This window comes from Equus quagga, unplaced genomic scaffold (assembly GCF_021613505.1).
Source record: "Equus quagga isolate Etosha38 unplaced genomic scaffold, UCLA_HA_Equagga_1.0 220_RagTag, whole genome shotgun sequence".
In the NCBI taxonomy this organism is placed as follows: Eukaryota; Metazoa; Chordata; class Mammalia; order Perissodactyla; family Equidae; genus Equus; species Equus quagga.
In genome coordinates this window covers 2,820,515-2,843,730 of record NW_025799647.1, presented here as the reverse complement: position 1 = coordinate 2,843,730, position 23,216 = coordinate 2,820,515, and the positions used below count along the sequence as shown (strand labels likewise).

The 23,216-nt window shown below is 37.9% G+C and overlaps 1 protein-coding gene across 2 annotated transcripts in view; it reads left to right on the top strand.

Annotated features, from left to right (window-relative positions):
• Positions 1-1,832: 1,832 nt before the first annotated feature.
• The window catches only part of LOC124233765 (protein PALS1), a 90,008-nt gene continuing 68,624 nt past the window's right edge, over positions 1,833-23,216 (top strand). For both annotated transcript variants that reach the window (XM_046650953.1, XM_046650952.1), the window contains exon 1: positions 1,833-1,977. The gene's annotated coding sequence lies outside the window, so the exon portion shown is untranslated. The remainder of the gene's footprint in view (positions 1,978-23,216) is intronic.

Here is a 23,216-nt window from a genome sequence, read left to right as displayed (position 1 = left end):
AATACTACTTAGTTACAAATTTGCCAGGTGACTCAGTGGGTGAATTGCCTTATGACAAGAATGAACAACTCTTCTGACAGGTGGTTTTAAACCACAGATTACTCATTTCATTCTATTTTGGGATGAATATTATATTTTCTTAACTCCCTGTGCTGTTCATGTTAGATTCCATATGCAGAGACTTCTAGAATCTTAAAACTAGGAAAAAAAGTAATTAACTTGCTATATTACTGATGAGAAAATTTAAGCCCAGGAAACTTGTCACTCATCCAAATCACAGAACTAGTTAGCATCAAAGCTAAAACTTGAATCCAATCGCTTGGCCTCCATTTTCTATACCTTCCACTCTTCCAGCTACCCTTCATTTTTTGCATACAACACTAGTTATTTGAGTCATTTGGGGATTCTGGGAATGGCTCTACTCACCAGAGAAGAAACGTTTTATTTGCCATAGGGTCTACCCTCTTTTAAAAGGAAAATACTTTTAGGAAGTAAAAATAATAAACATTTGCATAGCATTTTACAAAGGAATTTCCACGTATTTTGAGATCGATAGCTGCTATCTCACACAGATAGTGATCATCATTTTACTAGGGTGGGGTCCTGTGACAGAGGAGTCCAGCAGCTTGGGGAAACAAAGCTGGGTAGCTGGAAGGCTCATTTGGGTGGAGGTGTTTTGCAAAACTGCTTGGGGCTCAGCAAGGAAGGTAGGGTAAAGAGGGACAATCTTTCTCTCAGTGGTTCTTAACTGGAGGTGATTTTGCCTGCCAGAGGGCCTTTGGCAACGTCACAAATGGGGGTAGTGGTACTACTGGCATCTAGTGGGCAGACACCCGAGATGCCGCTAAAAATCCTACGACGCACAGGACAGCCCCCACAGTAAAGAAATATCTGGCCCAAATCTCAATAGCGCTGAGGCTGAGACACCTTGAGCTAGAGGAAGAAAAGACTCATTGAGGAGCCAGAGGAAGCTTCTTGGGTTATTATTTACTTCATGCATTTAAGAACTTAGAAAACAGGTGACACGCACACTACATTTTTTTTTCTTTTTGAATATGCCTAACAGTTTCTAGGGAATCCTGGAGACTGTTTACGTGGATTTCCTTGCACTGGATGTGGACTGGCCCAAGTAACTCGAAACCCATTCACTGGAGTTTTGTGAAACAGCTGTGGCCCTTGGCATCCTTCCTGTCTGGTTTTCAGAACTCAGTCCCAGCCGCTAGGTTTTTGGAGTCTTCTGCAATAGCAGAGAATTCTTCTGTGGGACACTACACACATCCAGGTGTTTAAGTATGTCAAGGTTCTCTTTTAAACAAATATTAGATTGTGTGACGTGCTTCATAGGACAGGAGGAGTCGCCTCAAGGGGAATAATCAGATTTTCTTCAGGAGCTGACGGTCCTCCAGCGGGAGAAGAGTCGGGGGCTCCAGCGCGGGCTCCCCACTACGCCTCACGGAGACTTCGGCCCCTACGCAGCGGAGCCCGCCAAGCTGAACCCCAAAAGTACCTGAGAACGAAACAGTTCGCCGGTTATATATATACACTTAGAGGCGCGCGAGTGCGCGCGACTGCCCCTTGGGAGCTGCAGAGCGGACCAATGAGAAGGCCCTCTCTCCGCGCCGGCTCGGGATTGGGCGAACCGCGCCAGCTTCTCCGCCTAGCAGCGGGCGGGGCGCGCCGAGGAGGGCCTGGGATAGGCGCGCCCACTGCGCCAGAGTCCCGGGGGCGCGTGCGCGGTCTCGCGGCGGCCGCGGGGGCTGGTCTCGCGCGGTCTGGAGGTGGAGTCGCTGGCGGCGGTGGCGACGGCGGCGACTGGCAGTGGGGTGGGGTGGGGGGCGGGGACCAAGGGTTTGTGAGGTGGGGAATCCGGGAGTTTCTGGATTCTTTAGCTGGTATTTTAAGCACAGCTGGGGAGCTGTCCTTCCTGCAGTGTTTAGGAGCCGCCGGGGCGGGAGGATCGGCCGCTGTGGCGCGAAGGTAAGAGGTGGACTGGCGGTGGCGTGGGGTGGAGATCTTAATCAACAGGTCCCGGGAGCTGGGGGGAGGGGCGTCCGGGCTCACCCCCTCCCCCATACGGGGAGCTCGGCCGGGAAACCGGGGCTGCTCCGCCGCTGCCCCGCCAGCAGGCTCTCCGGCCGGCTGCGGAGGACGTGAGCCCAACCTTTGTCCCTCGGAGGAACGCAGCTTGGCCGTGCCGGCTCTCTCTGCCTTGGCGAGGGACCCGCTTGGGCTGGCGGGGATTCCTGCCCGCCTGGCCCAAGTTACAGGGGGGCGGTAGGGAGTCGCCTGCCCTCTGCGCCCCCGCCCGGAGTTCGCGACTCCCAGGACTCCCTCCAGGCCGGGTCGGGGGAATCGCTGGGCGAACACTTTCTTTTAAAAGAGGGAATGTAGTCGGCGTTCCTCTGCCTGACTCAGCTCCTGGTATTCAGCTGCTCATTGCGTTCTTTAGACAAAAAATCAGTTCCCACCTCCTTGTGACCACTTTTCAAGAAAAGCCTAATCTCCTAATGGTTTCTGATAATTTCCTCGTAAGTTTGCAAAATGAATTTTGAAGCCTGTAAATTATTGTAAGTCACGTTTAATGAAAGGCGCTTTGAACAGTCTTTGGGGCAAATTATGTAACTTCCTAATAATAATAACCCACCTTCTGTTTAGTTGATTGACATACGGTAATGTGTATGGAATTTAGATTTGCGTCCAAAGGTTTTTCTTGGCAGTTGGCGCTAAAATTAAAATCTGATCGCTAGGAGGTTTTTAGAAGTAGTATATAGTGTGTGTTTTGTTTCCGTATTCGTTTAGAATTGTAAAAATTTAGATTTGGAAAGCCTGTAGAACAAGATTTTTGAAAGTTTGGTTTTACTGACAAGGTAGGTGAAAGGAGTTAATATTTCTGATTTTAAAAAAGACATACCATGTTTTAATGATAGTATCGTAATTATGCTTTTGGATTATACCATAAGTTAATAACCTATTAAATTCTGCAATAAGAATAAATGACATGTTGGTTATTGGTGTCGTTGAAGTATAAGTATTGATGGTAATGAAATTGTTAAGCTTTTTTGGATTATGAACTACTGATTTTTTTTCTGGATCCCTGTGGACATGGCATATTACAAGTTTTAAAAGACTCTAAATTATTGTAGCAGGCTGAACCTATTCAGCTATAACGTAAGATCTTTATAGATGAAACAGGCAAAAATACCAAAAGCAATTCATTATTTTATCTTTGTTAAAAAAAATCAAATAAATCTTACCATGTACTTCAGTGACTTTTGGCTAGACAGACCTGAACTTGACAAGTAAAGATGGACTCATTAATGATTTTAACTTGTTTTAGAATGTTACAATGGGAGACGATATGTAAGTTTTACCTGAGAGTGACCCAAGTCAGTACTGTTGAGCTGTTTATATGCCCTTTCTGAGTTAGGATCTTGTTTAAAAAGTTCATTGCAGACATACCAAGAAATTTATCCATTTTATCTATCAATATACTGTCCAGTTTCTTTGCTAGTTTCTGATTCAAGGTGTCTGGGAAAAATAGTTTCCTGACATAGGTGCTTTAGAATGCAATTTTTGATTATGAATCATAGAATTCTTGAGTTGGAAATAATCCTAGTGGTTGCATAGCCTAACCGCTTCGTTTTCCAGGAAAAGGAAAGTGAGGTTTATAGAGTTCAGTGGTCCATAGTCTGACTGCTGGTTAGTGGCAAAGTTGGACCTAAATGCTAAAATGCTTGTTTCCAGAGTCCAAGTACAGTGCTCTTTTCACAATATACTATTGTTAAATAAATCAGTAAGTTACCCTTCTCAAAATCATATATGTGGCCAGCAGGGTTGTTTCTTTCCCTTATGCGTTTTTTTCCTTTTTTTAATGACCACTAACTACAGTTAATTCATTCCCCTACTGAAGGGTTGTTTTCAGTTTTTCAATATTTCAGACAATGTTTAATAAGTATCCTTGTACGTGTCCCCTCCAGCACAGGTGTGAAGGTTTCCCTACACTGTATACCTACCTGTAAGTGGAATTGCTGGGTCATAGGTTGATGTGCATTTTCAAATTTACTGCTGCAGCCAAATTATCCTCTCAAATTGTAACAATTTACGTTCCTGCCAACAATATATGAGTCATCGTTGGCCACATTTGGAATTGTCAGATTGGTATTGTCAGATTTTTAAATTTTTGCCAATTTGATGGGTGAGAAATGATGTGTTTTCTTTCTTTCAAAAAGATTTTAACTTTATTTTTAGTTTACTTGATATAAAATTAACTCTTTTCATTGTGTAATTGTTTTGACAAATGAATAGAGCTGTGCAACTACCAAAATCAAGATACAGAACAGTTCCAGCACCTAGAATTCGCTTGAGCTGCTCTTTTGTAGTCAACCCTTCCCCCACCCTTAACTCCTGGTAACTAGTGATCTGTTGTCATTTCCTATAGTTTGTCTTTTCTAGGTATTGTATAAATGGAATGCTATAGTATTTAGCCTTTTGAGTCTGGTTTCTTTCATTTAGCATAATGCATTTGAGTGTTGAACCATGTTGTTGACTGTATCAGCACTTCCTTCTGTTTTATTGCTGAATGTGGTATCCATTGTATGGATGTACCACAGTTGTTTATCCATCTGCCAGTTGAAGGACATTTGAGTTATTTTCAGTTTTGTTTTTGTTTTTTTTTTGACTGTGAATAAAGCTGCTATAAATCTTTACAAAAAGGTTTTTGTGTGAACCGAAGTCTTCATTTCTCTTGGGTCAGCACTTTAAAGTGGCATTGCTGGGTCATATGACATGTATCTTTAACTTCGTTTTAAAAAGTGTCTGCGGTAGGCAGAATAATGGCCCACAAAGATGTCCTAATCCCTGAAATTTGTGAATAAATTAGGTTACATGGCAAGGGTTAAAGTTGCAGATGGAATTAAGTTTGCTAATCAACTGACTTGAAAATAGGGAGAGTATCCTGGATTATCCCAGTGGGCCCAATGTATCATAGGGTTTCCCTTCAAAGGGAAAGCGAGAAGCAGTAGAATCAGAAAAAAAGATGTAATGGTGGAAGCAGAGCCAGCGAAATGCAGAGTTCTTGGTTTTGAGGATGGAGGAGCAAAGCCATAAACTAAGGAATGTGGTCTCTGGAAGCTGGAAGAGGATGGGAAATGGTTTAATATTTAGAGCCCTCAGAAAAGGAGGCAGCTCTGCCAGCAGCTTGATTTTAGGTCAGGGAGACCTGTGTCAGACTTTTAAGTACAGAACTGGGAAATACTACATTTGTGTTCTTTTAAGCCATTAAATTTGTGGTAATTTGTTACAGCAGCATAGGAAACTATATGCTATAAATTGTTTTCCAAAGAGGCTAAACCAGTTTGTATTCCCACCAGCAGTGTATGGGTGTTCCAGTTACTTTACATCCTCATCAACACTTGGTATGGTCAGCCTTTTTAATTTTAGTCATTCTTATAGTTATGTAGCAATATCTCATTGTGGTTTTTATTTGCATTTTTCTCATGACTAATGATGTTAATCATCTTTTCATGTGCTTATTTGCCATTTGTATATCTTTCTTGGTGAAGTTTCCAAATCTTTTGCCTATTTTAAAATTGGATTTTCTTGTTTAGTTTTGAGAGTTCTTTATAGTCCTTTGTGAGATATGTGATTTGCAAAGATTTTCCTCCAGTCTATGGCTTGCCTTTTCCATCCTCTTAACAATGTCTTTTGAAGTACAGAAGTTTTAAATTTTGATGAAGTCCGAAGTAGCAGGATATTCTTTTATGGGTCTTACTTTTGGTATTATATCTAAGAATTCTTTGCCTAACTCAAGGTCACAAAGATTATCTCTTACGTTTTCTTCTGCAAGTTTTATATTTTACATTTAGATCTATGTTCCATTTTGAGTTAATTTTTGTATAAAGAGAGATGTTTAAGTTGAGTTTCATTTATTTGTCCGATTGTTCCATGACCATTTGTTGAAAAGACTATCCTCTCTCTATTGAATTGCCTTTGTCTCTTGGTCAAAAACCATTTGACTACATTTGTGTGGGTCTGTTTCTAGACTCTTATGTTCCATTGATCTCTTTGTCTGTCCTTTGCCAATATCACAATGTCTTGATTACGTTAGCTTTAAAATAAGTCTTGAAGTCAGATAATATGAGTTCTCCAACTTTATTCTTTTTCAAAATTATTTTAGCTAGTTTAGTTCTTTTGCCTTTCCATATAAATTTTAGAATCAGCTTGCTGATATCCATAAAAAAATTCTGCCACGATTTTTAATCCTGTGTTTAATCTATATAAATCAACTTGAGGATAATGGACATCTTAACAAAATTGAGCTTTCCAATCTGTGAATGTGGTATTTCTCTCCATTTATTTAGAAATCTTTGATTTCTTTCATGAGTGTTTTGTAGTTTTCAACATACATATCCTGCAAATATTTGGTGTTTCAGTTTTTTGGTTCTATAGTAAATGGTCATTTAAAAAAACTTGAGTTTCCAGTTGATCACTGCTAATATATAGAATACAATTGATTTTTGTATATTGACATTATAGCCTGAGTTTTTACTAAACTCATTTATTCTAGGAGATTTTTTTTGTAGATTTCTTGGGCTTTTCTGAGTAGACAGTCATGTCATCTATGAAAAGAGAAATGTTTCTTTCTTTCTAGTCTGTATGCCTTTTCCTTTTCTTGACTTATTGTGCTGGCTAGGACTTCCAGTGAGATGTTGAAAAAGTGGTAAAAAAGAACATCCTTGTCTTGTTCATAATCATAAAGGGAAAGCTTCAGTTTTTCACCTTTAAAATGTGATGTTAGCTGTAGGTCATTTTGTAGATTCTCCAAATCAGGTTAAGGAAGTTTCCTTCTGTTCAAGGCTGCTGAGGGTTTTTATCATGAATGGATGTTGAATTTTGTTGAATGCCATTTCTGCATCTATTGAGGTGATAATGTGGACTTTCTTTCTTTAATCTGTTAATATTGTGAATTACATTGATTAATTTTCAAAGGTTGAATCAGCCTTCCCTATTTCTGGGAATAACTCTGGGGTTGTTTCAAACAAAAAATCATTTTGGATTGTTTTTCTTTGACTAATAGATGTTAACATTCTTAAAAATGAAGAAGGAAACTGGATAAGATTTTGTGAACTAGAGTGCTTATAAAGTCAGAGGAGTCAAGATATTCATTAACAGTTATATAAATTTTACATGTTGGTAGGACTTAAGTTTCCTTAATCTGTACTGGAGTTTGTAGACTGTACTTTACCACTAGAGGACTCTTGTTAAATTACTAAGTGAAGAAAGGAAATGTTATTTGTATCACTGTAATCAAACATTCCTCATGCTGGGTTAATTTAGGGAAGTTGTTGAAATGTGTTTGGATAGTGAAGTGTATTTTGAATGAAGATAAAATGATTTAATTAGGAGATTTTTACTTGGAATAAAAACAATGAAAATTTAAAAAATACTACAACAACAAAAAAAACAGGCTCCTTCCTCACACCAGGAAATCAGCTATACTCCCATGAGTAATCATATAAATGTTTGGCGGGTCCGAGTAGAAGGAATTCAGTGAATGTATTAAATCACAAAGTGTGAAGTGAAGTATAAAATAAAGTACTTGTAAGAAAAATCCAGGCTCTGTTTTGCTATATTTAAGATGTTCCTTAATGAAAAATGTGAGTATATGGTAAAAAGATACATGCTTATTAAATATATTTTAATATTTTGAATTGTGAGTTTTTGCTCCATCAATTGAGACTACAGGAGACAGTTTAATTATGAAGAATAGGTTTCAGTAACCTCATAATCAAGCTGTTTAATTTTATCATTTTTATAAATTTGGGCTTGTCATATGGTTTAACCATTATAAAAATTCAAGCAATTTGGACTTTTGTCTTGTATCATTTTAAAGTTCTTCTTAAGTTAACAGTTGTCTCAAAGAGCCCAAACATTGAAGTTTTCAGGCTTCTGAGGTTCTTGGCATTTTTGCTGCTTTAAGGCAGGGGTTGGCAACTTTCTGTGAGGGCTAGATAGTAAATATTTTAAGCTTTGCAGGCTATATCATTTCAATTGAAGTACTCAACTCTGCTGTTAGTGTAAAGGTAACCAAGCAAATAAATGTAACTGTGTTCCAATAAAACTTTACTTAAAAAACAGAGCCTTCCTAATTTGGCCTGTGAACTGTTTGCTTACTTTTGTTTTAGGCAAAAAGTTAGCAGGAGAGATGAAAATATTATAGTAAATGTAGTGGAAAGAGCCTTAGGGTCAGCTGGGTTGGGAAGTTATTCCATGCTGTAATTCCCAGCCAAGCCCCCACTTTCCTCATCTATAATAGGTCGCCACCTTGGAAGATGATTGCAAAGGTTAAAATAAGGTATGGAAGGCACTAAGCAAAACATTGTGACACATAGTAGATACTTAATAAGTATTTGCTTCTCTCTCTCTGTTTTATGGCTGCACTATGCTTTGTGACAAATTGACAGATGTGGAGTAATTAAGGAGATTCAGATTTTTTACAGTTTGTGGTATATCTAATTGGTTATTCCAAATATTAGAAATTATAATTGTGTTTATCTTTATAGCTAAATTGTCTTTTGAATTAGGCCTTTTTTGGTATAAAGTATAACTTCTTGGTTTCACAATAGTATCATAAATATCACATAAAAAATTGAGAATTTGTGTTGAAATGTAATTTTGTATTTTGAGGGTTGAACGTTGTCACCGAAAATGTTTGATAGTATCTCTTAAAATGCATTACTTTGATTTGACCTAAGAAGTAGGCTTTCTGTATTTTGCTTGTATGCTTCAGAAGTCCCTTTGAGATGCGTTCATTTCAAATAATTGACTGCCTCCTATGAGCGCACTGAACTAAGTGCTCTGCTAGAATTTGGTTGTGCTTAAAGAGTACCTATATTTAGGTATTCATTTTTGTGTAATGTTTGGGATATAAATGAAGCTTCAGAAGGTTGTTTTTCTTCCTTTCTAAATTTCTGTCAAGAAACAGCTGGAGGGGCCCGGCCCAGTGGCATAGTGGTTAAGTTCACACGTTCTGCTTTGGGGGCCCAGTGTTCCTGGTTCTGATCCCAGTTGTGAACCTTCACACTGCTTGTCAAGCCATACTGTGGCAGGTGTCCCACATAGAAAATAGAGGAAGATGGGTACGGATGTTAGCTCAGGGTCAGTCCTCCTCAGCAAAAAGGATTGGCGACAGATGTTAGCTCAGGGCTAATCTTCCCCCAAAAAAGAAAAAAGATACAGCTGGATTTGAGATTTTTAACTTCCCTCTCCCCTCCGGAACAGAATCTGTTCTCCTTCACAAATCAGAGGCAGAGATGCCAGAAAGGTGGCTTTTGGAATAATCTTAGTGGCAGCCCTAGGGTTGGATCTCAAGTACCAGACTCATAATCTGTTTGGTACTCTCTTCAGTGCACCATTGCCTGGTTTGTTAGCTCTGTTATTACCTGCCTCTGGACTCCCAGAAAGCTTGTTTTCTTGTCTTACATTCTCCATTTTTCCCCTAAAGCTTAAACAGAAGCTGTTGCAAAGTCTTACCAAGTTTTACTAAGAAAACTTTATATTATTGTTCAAATATAGTTACAATATAAATGTGTTATACTTAATGTGAGAGAAAATTTTTTCTATTTCAAGATTTAAAAAATTCTGCTTTACATTGGTAGTATTATGTGTATGATATTTATGTGTAAGGAATTGGGGTTTTTTTTGTTCTACAAGTAATCATCATTCACTTTTACATAGTTTTGTCTGTCTCAAATTTCCTAACTAGTTCATACAGAAAATTATAGGTGAATATTGAATGTTTACAACGTGAAGACTTTCGGCAGGATATAGAGAAGTATTAGATGAAGTCACTGCCGTCAAAGTTCTGACTTTGAAATGTAAGTATGGACAGTCTCTTAGAGATTAGGATGTTTTGAGAGAATTTGTTAGTTCTTTGAAACTCAGAGCAGAATCACAGAATTGCTCAAATAATATGCAAATGAATTTTAAGATTGTATTCATAATGTTATAGAATTGTAACAGTTTATTTTTAAAAAATAATATACCGTAATTTATTTAATAATATTACTGTTGGTTGGCCTGTGAGTTGTTTTTACTTTTTGGTTGTTATGAATAATGTTACCATGTACGTTCCTGTACTTTTATGGTGGTTATATGTACATGTGTTTCTCTAAGATGCTTCTCTCCAGTATGGTAGCCAGTAGCCACATATGACTATTTAAATTTAAGTTAACTAAAATTAAAATTCAATTCCTCAGTTACACTAGCCACATTTCAAGTGCTCGATAGCCATATATGGCTATGTTATTGCCCAGTGCAGATAGAGAATATTACCCATTATTGCAGAAAGTTCTGTTGGACATCCCTGCTCTAAAGTACATACCTGGGAATGAAATTATTGGGTGATAGGGTATGGCATGGTCAATTTACTAGATAATGCCAAACTCTTTTTCAGTGTGATTCATTTTACTGATATACACTTCCGGCAGCAAATTATTGAGTTTCTTCAAATTGCGTCACATTGAAAACTGTATAAATTCCACTTTATAAATACTGGGCATGTAAATATAACTGTCTACTATTAATCTTTTGTGAATCTGATGGTTTTTTGGGCCCTTCCCCTGAAACACACGCATTGTTGTGCAATAGTATCAGAGTATTCATGAAAATTGGGTCATGAACCCCAGATTTAATCCTCGGACCCAGGTGATTCATCTAAGAATATACAAGTGACTACCTGCAGATGTTTTTCAGAATGACTCACTTAAGAGGGCTCAGTAGATACTTAAGAGTTTGTGAAAGGAAATTTGATAATTCTTTGTAGGCATCTTAAAGGGACACTGTTCCTTTTATACTTGACACTTTATCTTTTTATACTTAAATTTTGTTCTAAGAGTAGTGGTCTGGCTAAATCACAGTACTTTTTGTTTTTCCCTAACTCCTACTCAGACTGTATCCCTTGCCCCATCTCTTAATGTATTATGCAGTATGCTGTGTCCTTTGTATATGTTTCTAAATATTAACAACTACACTGCAAGTTTTTTTAATCACTATTCTCCCTTTTACAAATGAGGAAACAGAGGCTCAGAGAGATTAAATGTTTTATCCAACGTCGTAGTATAAGTGGTAGCAAGGATTTGGATTCAGTTTATTTGACTCCAAAATCTTGGATTTTTCTACTTTGTATTTTAGCCTGCCTTAAGACTTGTTATGCATAACACCTGTAGTTTTGGTAAGATTAAAATCTTTTTGAGGAAAGCCACCTTTAATTTAGTGTTTAAGATATACTTGAATTAAAGTGGAGAACCTTGAACCTGTAAACTGTAAGCCCCTTAAGGGTAGGGGCTATGTCTTTTTACTTAGTCTCTCACTGCTTAATATGGCACATAGTAGATGCATGTTATCACTTTGCACTTTTATCATTTACTTGTTTAAACTTTGGTCTTGCTTGTAAGCTTAATACCAGAGACTGTTTTAACCTAGTCACTTCCTATTACCTGAGAGAAGATGAGATTCAAAACGTAATTCATTTATTCTATGTGGCCATAAATGTGTTTAATGGTAGAGTGGGGGAGGGTGTCTAACTTTCACATGTTCTTGATTAACATGCTCTACAAAGATAAGCACAAACAGATGAATTTGCTAATGACCGTTTCTTGCTCTTCCATGAGCCCTTACTAACAGGTCCTGTGGTGCAGTTACAGTCCCTGCCCCGATTAAGAACTCGGACTAGACAGTCAGACTTGTGCTGAAATGCCTTGACATGTATGTGACTCTGGGCAAGTTAATTTAGCAAAGTCTAACTCCTTATCTGCAGAATACGGATTGTATTAGTGCCTGATACAGAGGGCTTTAGGGGAGGGAAAACCTAGGTTCACTGTGGGGCATGGGGGGCTGCACATTAAACTGACAAAAGATAGATTAGCAGGAGAAATGGTTTTTCACTAATGTGTATGGAGGTCTTCATAGAAAGGAATTGAAGACCCAAAGAATCAGTGAAACTGAGCCATAAATTGTGAAAAAGTGACAAGACAAAGGAAAAGAGGTTTAGGCTTTTAGGGCTGGTAAATTGTCAGAAGGTAAATATGTGGGGGAAACTAATGGAAGATAAAGGTTATTTTAGTAGATTTGTTATGCAGATTTAAATTGGTGACTTTCTCCATTGATGCGTCAACTCCCAGGAGTAAGAGTCATCTGCCTGGTACCTTTACAAATGGAAATTTATGTTACCTTTATAAAGGGAAATTTATGCCGGGTCTTTTTAGCCAGATAGAGGGGGAGGGCAGAGAGTTGTTTTTTTTCCTATGTCTGCTGTTTCTTAATTGCCTTTAGCTCAAAATAATCCTTATGCCAAAGTGTCATATTTTGGGGTTGCATATTCTGATCTCCTTCAGAGCTTTATTTTGAGGATTAATTGAGGTGATGTATCAAGAATGGTTAGCATAGGGGCCGGCCCCGTGGCGGAGTGGTTAAGTTCGAGCGCTCCGCTTTGGCGGCCCAGGGTTTCGCCAGTTTGGATCCTGGGCATGGACATGGCACCACTCATGGCACCGCTCATCAAGCCACTCTGAGGTGGCATCCCACATGTCACAATTAGAAGGACTCACAACTAAAAATATGCAACTGTGTCCCGGGGGTCCTTGGGGAGAAAAAGGAAAAATAAAATCTTTACAAAAAAAAAGAGAATGGTTAGCATAGTGCCTGGTATATTTTAAGCCCTCCATAAATGTTAGATAAGAGGTAGATAGACTACAAACCTGGTTTGTGACATTCACGTGGAATAGCAATTGAACTGCTTTATGTTTTAGTAAATATATTTTGAATAGATTATGTGATTATGAATAATTTGATTAAACAGTTTTATAGGAATTGTGTGAATTGGTTGTCATAGACTGAGTCAATGATGAATAATTGTAGTTGTGTGTTAAGGTAAAGTTTTTTTCATCTCTGAAATAATAGTGAAAGTCAGTGGGTGAAAAAAATTTGTTGCCCTACTTATAAACAGCTTACATGTACAGTGAGATCGTTCCACTCAGCTTTATCAGTTTTTTTATTGATGCTCAAGCATTACTCTAGAGTATTTTTCACTAGATCATTTTTACTACACATTTTTAAATAGGCTTAAAAAATGACGTTATTTGCAGTGTTGAGTTTCATTGTGGTGATTTAAAATCTTACATTTAGATAAAGCATTTGTTTCATTTTACTGATGTCAGCGTGCTTGTGTTAATATTTTGTTTACTTTTTTCCTTTCATGTAATGGATATCTTTCACATCTGTCTGTGATCTTATATTCTTTCCCATTTATACAGATTTTCTTAGGATCCTCTTCCACTACAGGTAACTCCTGCAGCATTTCTGCAGTTGTAGTATAAAACTTATCAAATAGCATTACACTTGTATAGCGGTTTTGTTTGTTTGCTTGCTTGTTTACTTATCTGATTTCTATGCTAGATTTTAAGTTTCTTAAGGCTGAGGACTCTTTGTTAGCAATCTTTTTGTTGCCAATGACTGTGCAAGTTTTTGTACCAAGCAGTGCTTATGTTGTTGAATGAAAGTGTAGTTTAGTAACGTTTTTAAACTATAGGGTACAGTAATCTTTAAGACTGACATTTTGTTTGTGTTTCTTGTTGCATAATATACCTTATGTTTTCCTGCCTTCTAAGACTATCTGGTCAAAATCAGAACATTACTCATACCCTCAGTCAGTAATACTACAGTACTAAAAGTTCACTGGATTCTAAACTTGGTGACATTTGTATCCTTGATACTGAATATCCTTGATACTGAATCTCTTAATCTCAAATTCCTGTCCCTGATGCACAGCAAACCAAACACTGAGACATTGGTGCTTGGAGATGGAGAAAGGGCCCATTCAAGTTGGCCAAGATGAGTAGGTGGAACCATGGGTTCACTCAAATCCGCCTCCCCAAGAACAGAAAGCAGGGAGATTTTATAGAGCTCAGGGGCTTGGCAGGAGGAGCTTTGGAGAAACAAAGAGGTCACTTCAGATAAGCCCTGGACAATCTTGACTTCTGCCCTTCAGCAGCTGCTGGGGTCCGGCCATCTGGTGATCCCTACTTCCCCGAAGGCATTCTCTTTCTTCTGCAAAACAAGCTCACAGATCCTTGAGACCTGAGTCACCCCTTGAGTTAAACAAGAAAACAGCAAATTGACAAGATTCATCTGTGTCTGTGTTGGGAGCAAGGTCAAAAGGCAAATATGTTCTTATTGAATAGCTGCAGTAATCCTCAGGTACACGGCTTCATCCTCATCAGTCTTCTTCCTTCTCAGATTCTTCTCCTTTCCTGTTCCGATGACACAATCCTACTTCTGGTCCTGAAAATACTCTCTATTGTCACTTCTTTAGTCTAATTTATAGATTGTAGTAGATATGAATCTTTATTTATTCATTTTGCTTAATGTTCTTGTTCTAATAACTCTGAAACGGTTTTTTGGTATTTCTTCAATGACAAGGCAAACTATTCTGTTTTTTTGTTTTTATGACCAGTTGTTGAATTGCATACCAGTAAGCCATCTAAGTAGAGGTAATCATCTACTAATTTGCTGACCTTTGGAGCATGTTTTTTTCCTCTAGTAAGCTATAAATCACTTGAGGTCAAAAGTTGGAATCACTTATAATGCATTTTTAGAGACCTGAAACTTGTGACATGTGTTTCAGTAAAAGTAATTGACACCTAAGATTAAAGGGGATGGAGAAAATCTATGTGGAATAGGCATAGAAATAGGCATCTAGGCAGCAAAGCAATAGACTTGTGAGTTTGGAATTAAGATTCTTTGAGAGTTTGTCGTTGTGAGTTATTAACATGATGAAAGAATTGGTTCAATCATAATGGACCTGACTTACTATATTTTAAAGTGTTGGTGGTCCCTTTTGCTCTTATTCCTTTGGTAAACTGGTTTTGTTTCATTTTTAAATATTTTTCCTCTCCAAAGCCTCAGTACATAGTTGTATCTCCTAGTTGTAGGTCATTCTGGTTCTTCTATGGGGGATACTGCCACAGCATGGCTTCATGGGTGGTGCCTAGGTCTGTGTCCAGGATCCGAACCAACGAACCCCCTGGACCGCTGAAGCAGAGTGTTAGAACTTAACCACTTGGCTGCAGGGCCAGCCCCTCATCTCATTTTCAAATGAAAGATGTAGTATATTTATTTTTGTGTGGTAGAGGAAGTCCTGACTACCAGAGTCATGATCCTAATGATTGCTTAAGTGCTTTATTTAGAAATTCTTATATATTGTTGCATTGTTTCTGAAATTGTTTAGGGCCTTAGGGATAATTTTTTTTTTTTTTAAAGATTGGCACCCAAGCTAACATCTGTTGCCAATCTTCTTTTTTTTTTTTCCCTTCTTCTTTTTCTCCCCAGAGCCCCCCAGTACATAGTTGTATATTTGAGTTGTAGGTCCTTCTGGTTGTGCTGTGTGGGATGCTGCCTCAGCGTGGCTTGATGAGTGGTGCCATGTCTGCGCCCAGGATCCAAACCAGCAAAACCCTGGGCGGCCAAAGCAGAGCGCTCGAACTCAACCACTCGGCCACGGGGCTGGCACCTGGGATAATACTTTGATTACCTCTTTTTGTCTAAAGATTCCAGAACTCTTGAAAGAGCTTTGTTGCTGCTGCTAATTTTTATAGACTTTAAGAAGGTAGTTATAATTTAAAGTTTCTATTTATTTCTTTCAAAAAAGTAATATCTGTGTGTTTTTCCCCCAAATTATGAAAGTAAGACTTTTTTTGGTCCATATTTTGTAATATATCCAAATGGTACAGAAATATAAGCAGAAAGTAATACCTGAGAGGTCCGTTATCCTTACTTTTCAGAGATACTAAGTGAAAACAATATTGTGTATATTATTCCAGGTTTTTTCTCAATAACTTTATAAATGTATCTTTTATGTACATTTTTAAAAGTGAGATTGTATATAAAAACTATTCTGAAGCTTGCTTTATTCATTTGCCTTTGTTCCATTGTCAGTTTATATAGAGCTCCATGCTCTAATAGCCACACTAAAAAATCTTAAACAGGTGAAATTCATTTTAATACTATATTTTATTTAACACAATGTGTAAAAATGTATTAAAAAATTACCATCTGCACGAGTTAAAAACTAAAAATATTGATGACATGTTTTACATTCATTTTTTCCATAGCTGAATCTTTGAAATCTGGTGTGTATTTTACATGATGGCATATCTCAATTAGAATGATAAATTTTCATTGGAAATACTTGATCCGTATTTAGATTTTGTTAAGTTTATAGTTGAAAAATTAAATTAACGTACCCAAATTGTTTAAAATAAACTTTATAAGATAAATTTCCAGAAAAGGAATTGATAGATCAAAAGTTTATTTTAAATTTTTGGTAGGTACTGCAAAATTGTCCTCTATAACATTGTTCTGATATAGAGTCAATAGTACATAATGTCTGTTTTCCTATATCTTTCCAACTCTGGATGTGATTGGTCACTCTACGCAGACACACAAAAACCTTATCCCAAAGTAAATCCCAAAGTATTTATTTATTTATTTATTTTGATGAGGAAGAGTCACCCTGAGCTAACATCCATTGACAATCCCCCTCTTTTTTTTGCTTGAGGGAGATTAGCCCTGGGCTAACATCTATGCCAATCTTCCTCTATTTTTTTTGTATGTGGGACACTGCCACAGCATGCCTGATGAGTAGATTAGGTCCACGCCTGGGATCCAAACCTGTGAACCTGGGCCTCCAAAGTGGAGCACGTAGAACTTTAACTGCTTGGCCACGGGGCTGGGCCCCAAAGTAAATATTTTTACATAATTATACTACCTTTTTTTCTTTCTACTCTAATTGGAAGAAAAGGGTCACTCTCACTATTAATATTTCCTTGGGGAGAATGACAAAAAAAGGCAGAGCCAGAAGTCACGAGAAGCTGTGAAGAATTAAGATTGGGGGCGAGTATGCCAAAGAATAACTCACAGAGGATGTGATCTCCTCTAGTACCACATAAATCAAGGTCTTAAAAAATTTACCTCCATATATTCTTCTTAGGAAGCTGTTGGAGGTCTCTCAAGGAGAAGGGAGTAAATGAAGAAGAAAGAGGTGAGAAGACTTTGCTAGGATAAGGACGAACACTTGAAGATGACTTAGAGAATAAATTCAGATTCGAGCATATTTTTGTCAGATACATGCAGAAGACGGAAGGAGAAATCAACCCGAGTAATGGAGAGCGTTAAATGAAGAGACTGTTCACAAAGGTGTGGGTTGGGTTAAGGGAACTCACAAGGGATGCTGAAGCATCCCAGAGTTGGTAACAACAGGAATCCTGCTAAGCCTAGGCCTGAAGGGACAGGGAGGGAGTAGTCACTGGAATTTACAAGAGCTGTTGCTGTAGGCGAGGAGCCACCTGGTGAGAACTGTGGCCTTAGAGGAACTGCCAAATCACAGGAGGAAGCTGGGGGAATAAAGAACCCAGCCACTCTCTCCTGCCTCCCAGTGGCTACTTCTGGCTGAACCCACTGGAAACCAGAGGACAAGAGAATATGGGTTAATGCAGTCTCTAGACGTCAGCCTTCTTGGACCTGGAGCAGGTGGAGAAGGATGAATGGATCTGGGCAAAAACAAAATATCCAGCTTAGAGCTGGAGAGTGGAGGGCTTCAGAAGGAATGTCACTAAAAATTAAAAAAAAAAAAAAGATGAAACCGATAGATTACTTGATTTGTTTGAATATGTACATTAGAAAGTATATTGATTCTTCTACTCGAGAGTGTGGGGATGTATTAGTGATTTAACTAAAAAATGAAATATAACTTATGGGGAGAATAAAATGTATAAATAAATGCTACAGCAGAGGCATCGACTAAGTACTGCAGAAGGGTAGGTTTTGGATGGGAGCACGCAGGATTAAGGAAGATTTCATAAGGCACTTATTAGAAGGGGAAAACTTTAACAGATAAAGAATTGAACAGAAAGGATTTTTTTTCCAGGTATAAGAAACAATACGTCAAAGCTGTGGAGGTGGGAAATTGCAGGGCTTGTACTAGAAATAGCAACTAGTTTGACCTGGAAGAGAGGGGAGGGAGAAATAAAGGGAGAATTATATTCTAGGACTAAGTCGAGGGGAGCTATTTGAATGTCAGGCTAAGGAATTTGAAATGTGTTCTCCAGAATAACTGTTAAAGTGCCTTGGAGTCAGACTTCAGTTTGAGGTCCAGCTGTGCCGTTTAGCTTGTACATTGGACAAGTTATTTATCTTTGCTAAGGTAAATTACAGAATTTAACCGGGAGATGGTTGTGAGGGTTAAATGAGATAATGCAGACTAGGTGCTTAGCACAGTGAATGAATGGTACATAATGCTACTTAGTAAACAGTAGCTTAAGAGGGGAAACACAACAAAAACTTGAAAAGAGACACTGTCATGATAATAGCTGTGCTTCAGGAAAGTTAATCTGACAGTAGTGTGTAAAATGATGGGAGACTAGAAAGACCGTGGTTGTGGTAACTGTCAAGAAGTTCATGCAAAAACCCATGAAAGAGATAATGTGCGTATAATTTAAGGTAGTGGTGTGAGAAGGGAGAAGCTGGGGAGTATATGTGAGATATTATGGAGGGAGAATTGAAGGGAGTTGGTATAATTAGTTATTAACATATTTAGGGATATTGCAGTTAGGATTTTCAGTAGTTAAATTTGACCTCAGGGGGATAACTAATTTATCTGACAGGAGCTAGTCTATTGTATTTTTATGGTATTCATTTTTTAAGCCATAAATTATCATTTTATTATTGAAAACAGTTTGTCGGGGTATGACATATGGCTCACTTTGGCAAATTCAGTACTTCTAATACTGAAATTGGAACAATATAGAGTACAGAATAACATTTTTAAAATGCCGCTAGAAAACAGGAATGTTGGTAGTTTAGTTTTGCTTTTCAAAATGAGTAGGAAAATTCACAGGCGTTTCTACAATTTCTGCACTTGACCACGTCTGCTGCTTGGCTGAGTGTTTAGAAAGTTTGAGCAGGAGATGTCATGCTGCTGCACTCTGGTGCTGTAGTAAACTTGTAGTCTGTTAACATAACATACATAACAGGGGAATCAGTTATCACATGACAATTCATTTTATGAAGCAGTCAATTGAGGAGAAAAGATGAATTTTCTCTAATCATATTTTAAAGGTGAAAGAATGATGTAATTATGTGGTTTTTGAAAGGAAGCGTTTAATCAGCATGGTATCATCTTACAAAGATGTAACTAACATAGTGCTGTGGAACCACAGAAGGCTTCACCGATTTTAGTTCCTGTTCTGTTACTTCTAGCTCTGTGCGTTGGCTACGTATCTTCTGAAAAATGGGGATATCTGACCTGCTTATGTTTCAGGGCAACTGTGGAGATGAAATGAGATAATGTGCTTGAATTTACTATAGAAATTGAAAAGCTTTACAATGTAAGGTATGAATGTATAAATTACTTACAAATTTTCATTTCTGGCCTGTCCTCTTTGGTTTCCTTGCCTAGCAATTAACAGCCCCAAATTTCCACTTTAAATGTATGGAGTACTTCTAAAATGGAATTTATCATCGTTCCAGTTCTCTCCATCCCTCTCCTTTCCCTCCGAGGGAGAAAAACTTGATTCTCTGAATTTTCCTATTTTAAGGTAACATAACTTCAGTTGTCATGCTCAATATTCCAGAACTATATTTGGCTCCTAGTTTCCAAATCCTGTCAGCTCATCCTTTGTAATAACCATTGTTTGAAATTATCCCTTTTCATTCCTTCTGCTACTTCCTTTATCCTCTCATGCGTATAGTATTAAAACATTGTCTCTATTGGCTGCTCTACTTACATTTCCCCTAGTCAGCTCTGCTTACAGTGTAGAGTAGATTTAACTTTCTAAAAAGCTGGTTTTTTGTTCTTCTTTTTTTACTCAGAAACCCATAGTCTCCTGTTGGTTGCAGGAGAAAATTCAAACAATTTAGTTTAGGACACAGTCAACTCTGCCTTTATCTTCTATCTCTTACACTGGCTCTGTTCCTTATCAATACTGTTCTTGTTCTCCAACTAGGCCATATATGTTCTTGATTGGTAGCAGTGTACTGGAAAGCCATATTGCAAGTAATTTTATCCCACATGTTTAAAGATCCATTTCTAGTCAGTTTGAAAATGTTAGAAGTTACCTTTTGTCCTAGTGCCTTTTAAAAAAATGTTACTGACCTCTTGGATGCACTTAATCTTTTATTACCAAGTTGTTGAAGGTGATAATGGGGTAGTTCAAGTAACCAACCATTTGATATCTTTGATACTGTTTGGCTTTTAACCAGTTCCTGCAGTGTCTGGTTTTGAATATCTCCAAAGACCTTCAGCTTTGTGCTTGATATAAGCAAATGGAGAATTTTCCCACTGAATTAAAAAAAAGACCCAAAACAGTACTTTTCACTTCAGAGAATATTATATATTTTCAGAGAATAATATATATTATATATAGGGAGCTTAATTATCTGGTTAAAAAAATGATGATTTCTTGTTTCCCCACCATTTCTTTATATTGCAAGGTACTACCATAGCGGAGTTATATCCAGATTTGTAAAGGAAAGAGTTGAATGATGATTCATTATGCAGTCCCATTGGTCCCTGGGAATACTTTTGGCCAAAGTTAAATTTTAGGTATAAAAAAGCAAGAAGAGACTCTTAGGTATTTGGATCTGTAAATGTGTTTTTCATACAATTTCATTGTTTAAAAGAGAGAATCTCTGTGGACAAGTGAAGGAAAATGTTGGGAAGGTACCCTTTAAAACACTAAACTAAGAATCTTAATAATCAATAAACGTTTATCTTCTCTTATTATTGGGTAAGACTAAATAAAAATAACGACAAAAGTGAAGAGCTTCTATGCTGGAGTCATACAGACTTGGTATGAGGCTTGGCTCTGCCATTTAGGTTCATGACTTGGGAAGCAACTTAACCTCAGCAAACTTGATTTGCACATCTGTAAACTGAGGATAACTTGGAGGAGCTGGAAGGGTTGAATGAGATGATATATGTGAAATTCTTGGCACTCTGCTTGGCAAGCAGTGCTACTGCTTTTACTTACACTACTGCTACTATCACGCCACTGCTTGCTCAAACCATTTAAATAATCGTTCTACTTCTGTCCTCTGTAAAATACCATTCAAAGATGGTGTAAGGATTTTATGGTGTACTGAACATGAAACCATATCCACAAGAGTACCTATTATAACTGCTGAGTGTTTATTTTGAGGTGCTCTTTGGGCAGAATACTTTGCTGCTTTAAACCTGTCTTCTCATTCATCATTGGGGATAACAATAGTGATTAAACTTGTAGGATTGAGGATTAATTATATAAAGTATGGTAGTACAATGTTCACACAGAGAGAGTTAGTAAATAATACTAGCTATAACTATTAACTATATTTATACATTTTTTTAGTCTGTCTTTGGGCCACTCAGTGTAACTAATTTGCCACTTTATGTGCATGTTTCGTCTCTCTGGCTAGATTGTAAGCGTTTGATGGTGGGGAAAGTATCATATGCTAGAATATATTACTAAAATAGTGTTTGCTTTCCCAATGAGGTTCCAGTATATAGGATAAGGCAATTTATTTGGCAGTAGTTTTTATTCCATTTACTCTGTTGCTATTCTGTTGGCAATCATTACCTTGTTGAATTTCTGGGTTTATTGATCTCTGCCGCTAAGTATTTGTATAACCTTGGCAAGTAACTTAAATATTGTGGACCTTCCTTTGTCATTTGTAAAATAAGAGGAATTCCATCAGATCCAAGTTTATTTTGTTATTTAAACATTTAAGTTAGCATTTTTTTCCCTTGAACCTTAAAAAGAAAGATAAAAGTGAGCTGCTCTTATCTTCCCATCCACTGCCAAGATGACCCTTAAATTCCCCTTCCTGAACATTTTGGAAAACACTGAATTAGATGATATTTAAGGGTCTTTCAGCCTTGATATTTATTATTTGGAAACCAAGAATACTTGAAAAAGAGTTGAAACAGAGTAAGCAAAAATATCCTATCAGGTGGTTAGAAAGGAGGCCTGGCTATTTAAAGTTTTGTCTTGAATGTATGAGAAATTTATTGAATATTATTGTTTTGTTTTTTTTTTTTTTTGAGGAAGATTAGCCCTCAGCTAACTACTGCCAGTCCTCCTCTTTTTGCTGAGGAAGACTGGCCCTGAGCTAACATCGTGCCCATCTTCCTCTACTTTATATGTGGGATGCCTACCACAGCATGGCGTGCTAAGCGGTGCCATGTCCGCACCTGGGATCCGAACCAGCGAACCCCGGCCCGCTGAGAAGCGGAACGTGCGAACTTAACCACTGTGCCACCGGGCCGGCCCCTGAATATTATTGAATGAGTGAATGCCTCAATTTTGGGTTAGTTAATATTCCAGTATAACTCAGGGTTTCTCAACTTTGGCGTTATTGACATTTTGGGCTGGATAATTCTTTGTTATGGGGGCTGTCCTGTGCATGTTTAGCAGCATCCCTCGTCTCTGCTAAGTAGATGCCAGTAGCAACCTTCAACACAGTCCTCACAATAAAAAATGTGTCTAGCGGTTGTCACAATTCTCTTGATGGGGACGAGGAAAAGGCAAAAATCACCCTTGGTTGAGAACCACTGAATCCAAAAATGTTTCAGAAGAGTCAGGGTGACAATTTGTAAATAAATCTTTGATAAACTTTGGTAAATGAATATTTTAGGATATAGATGTTCAACAAACTTTTTTTTATTATTTATTTATTTATTGGGGAAGATTAGCCCTGAGCCAACTACTGCCAGTCCTCCTCTTTTTGCTGAGGAAGCCTGGCCCTGAGCTAACATCCGTGCCCATCTTCCTCTATTTTATATGTGGGACGCCTACCACAGCATGGTGTGCCAAGCAGTGCCATGTCCACACCCGGGATCCAAACTGGCAAACCTGAGAAACGAAACGTGGGTTCTTAACTGCTGCACCACCGGGCCGGCCCCTCAACAAATTTTAAACACAGAAGTATTTTCCCATGTTGTCCTATTTTTATTTTTGTGTCAAGGCAAATGTATGACCTAGAATCATGGTGTAAAATAGGAACTTGTCAATTAAATCTTTCCATTGTACGTGTGTTTTATATACAGTTTTGCCAGGAATGTTCAAAGCTGCTAAGTTTCTGAAAGTTTACATCTGAGAAAGATGTGTCTTCTAAGCTAATGACAG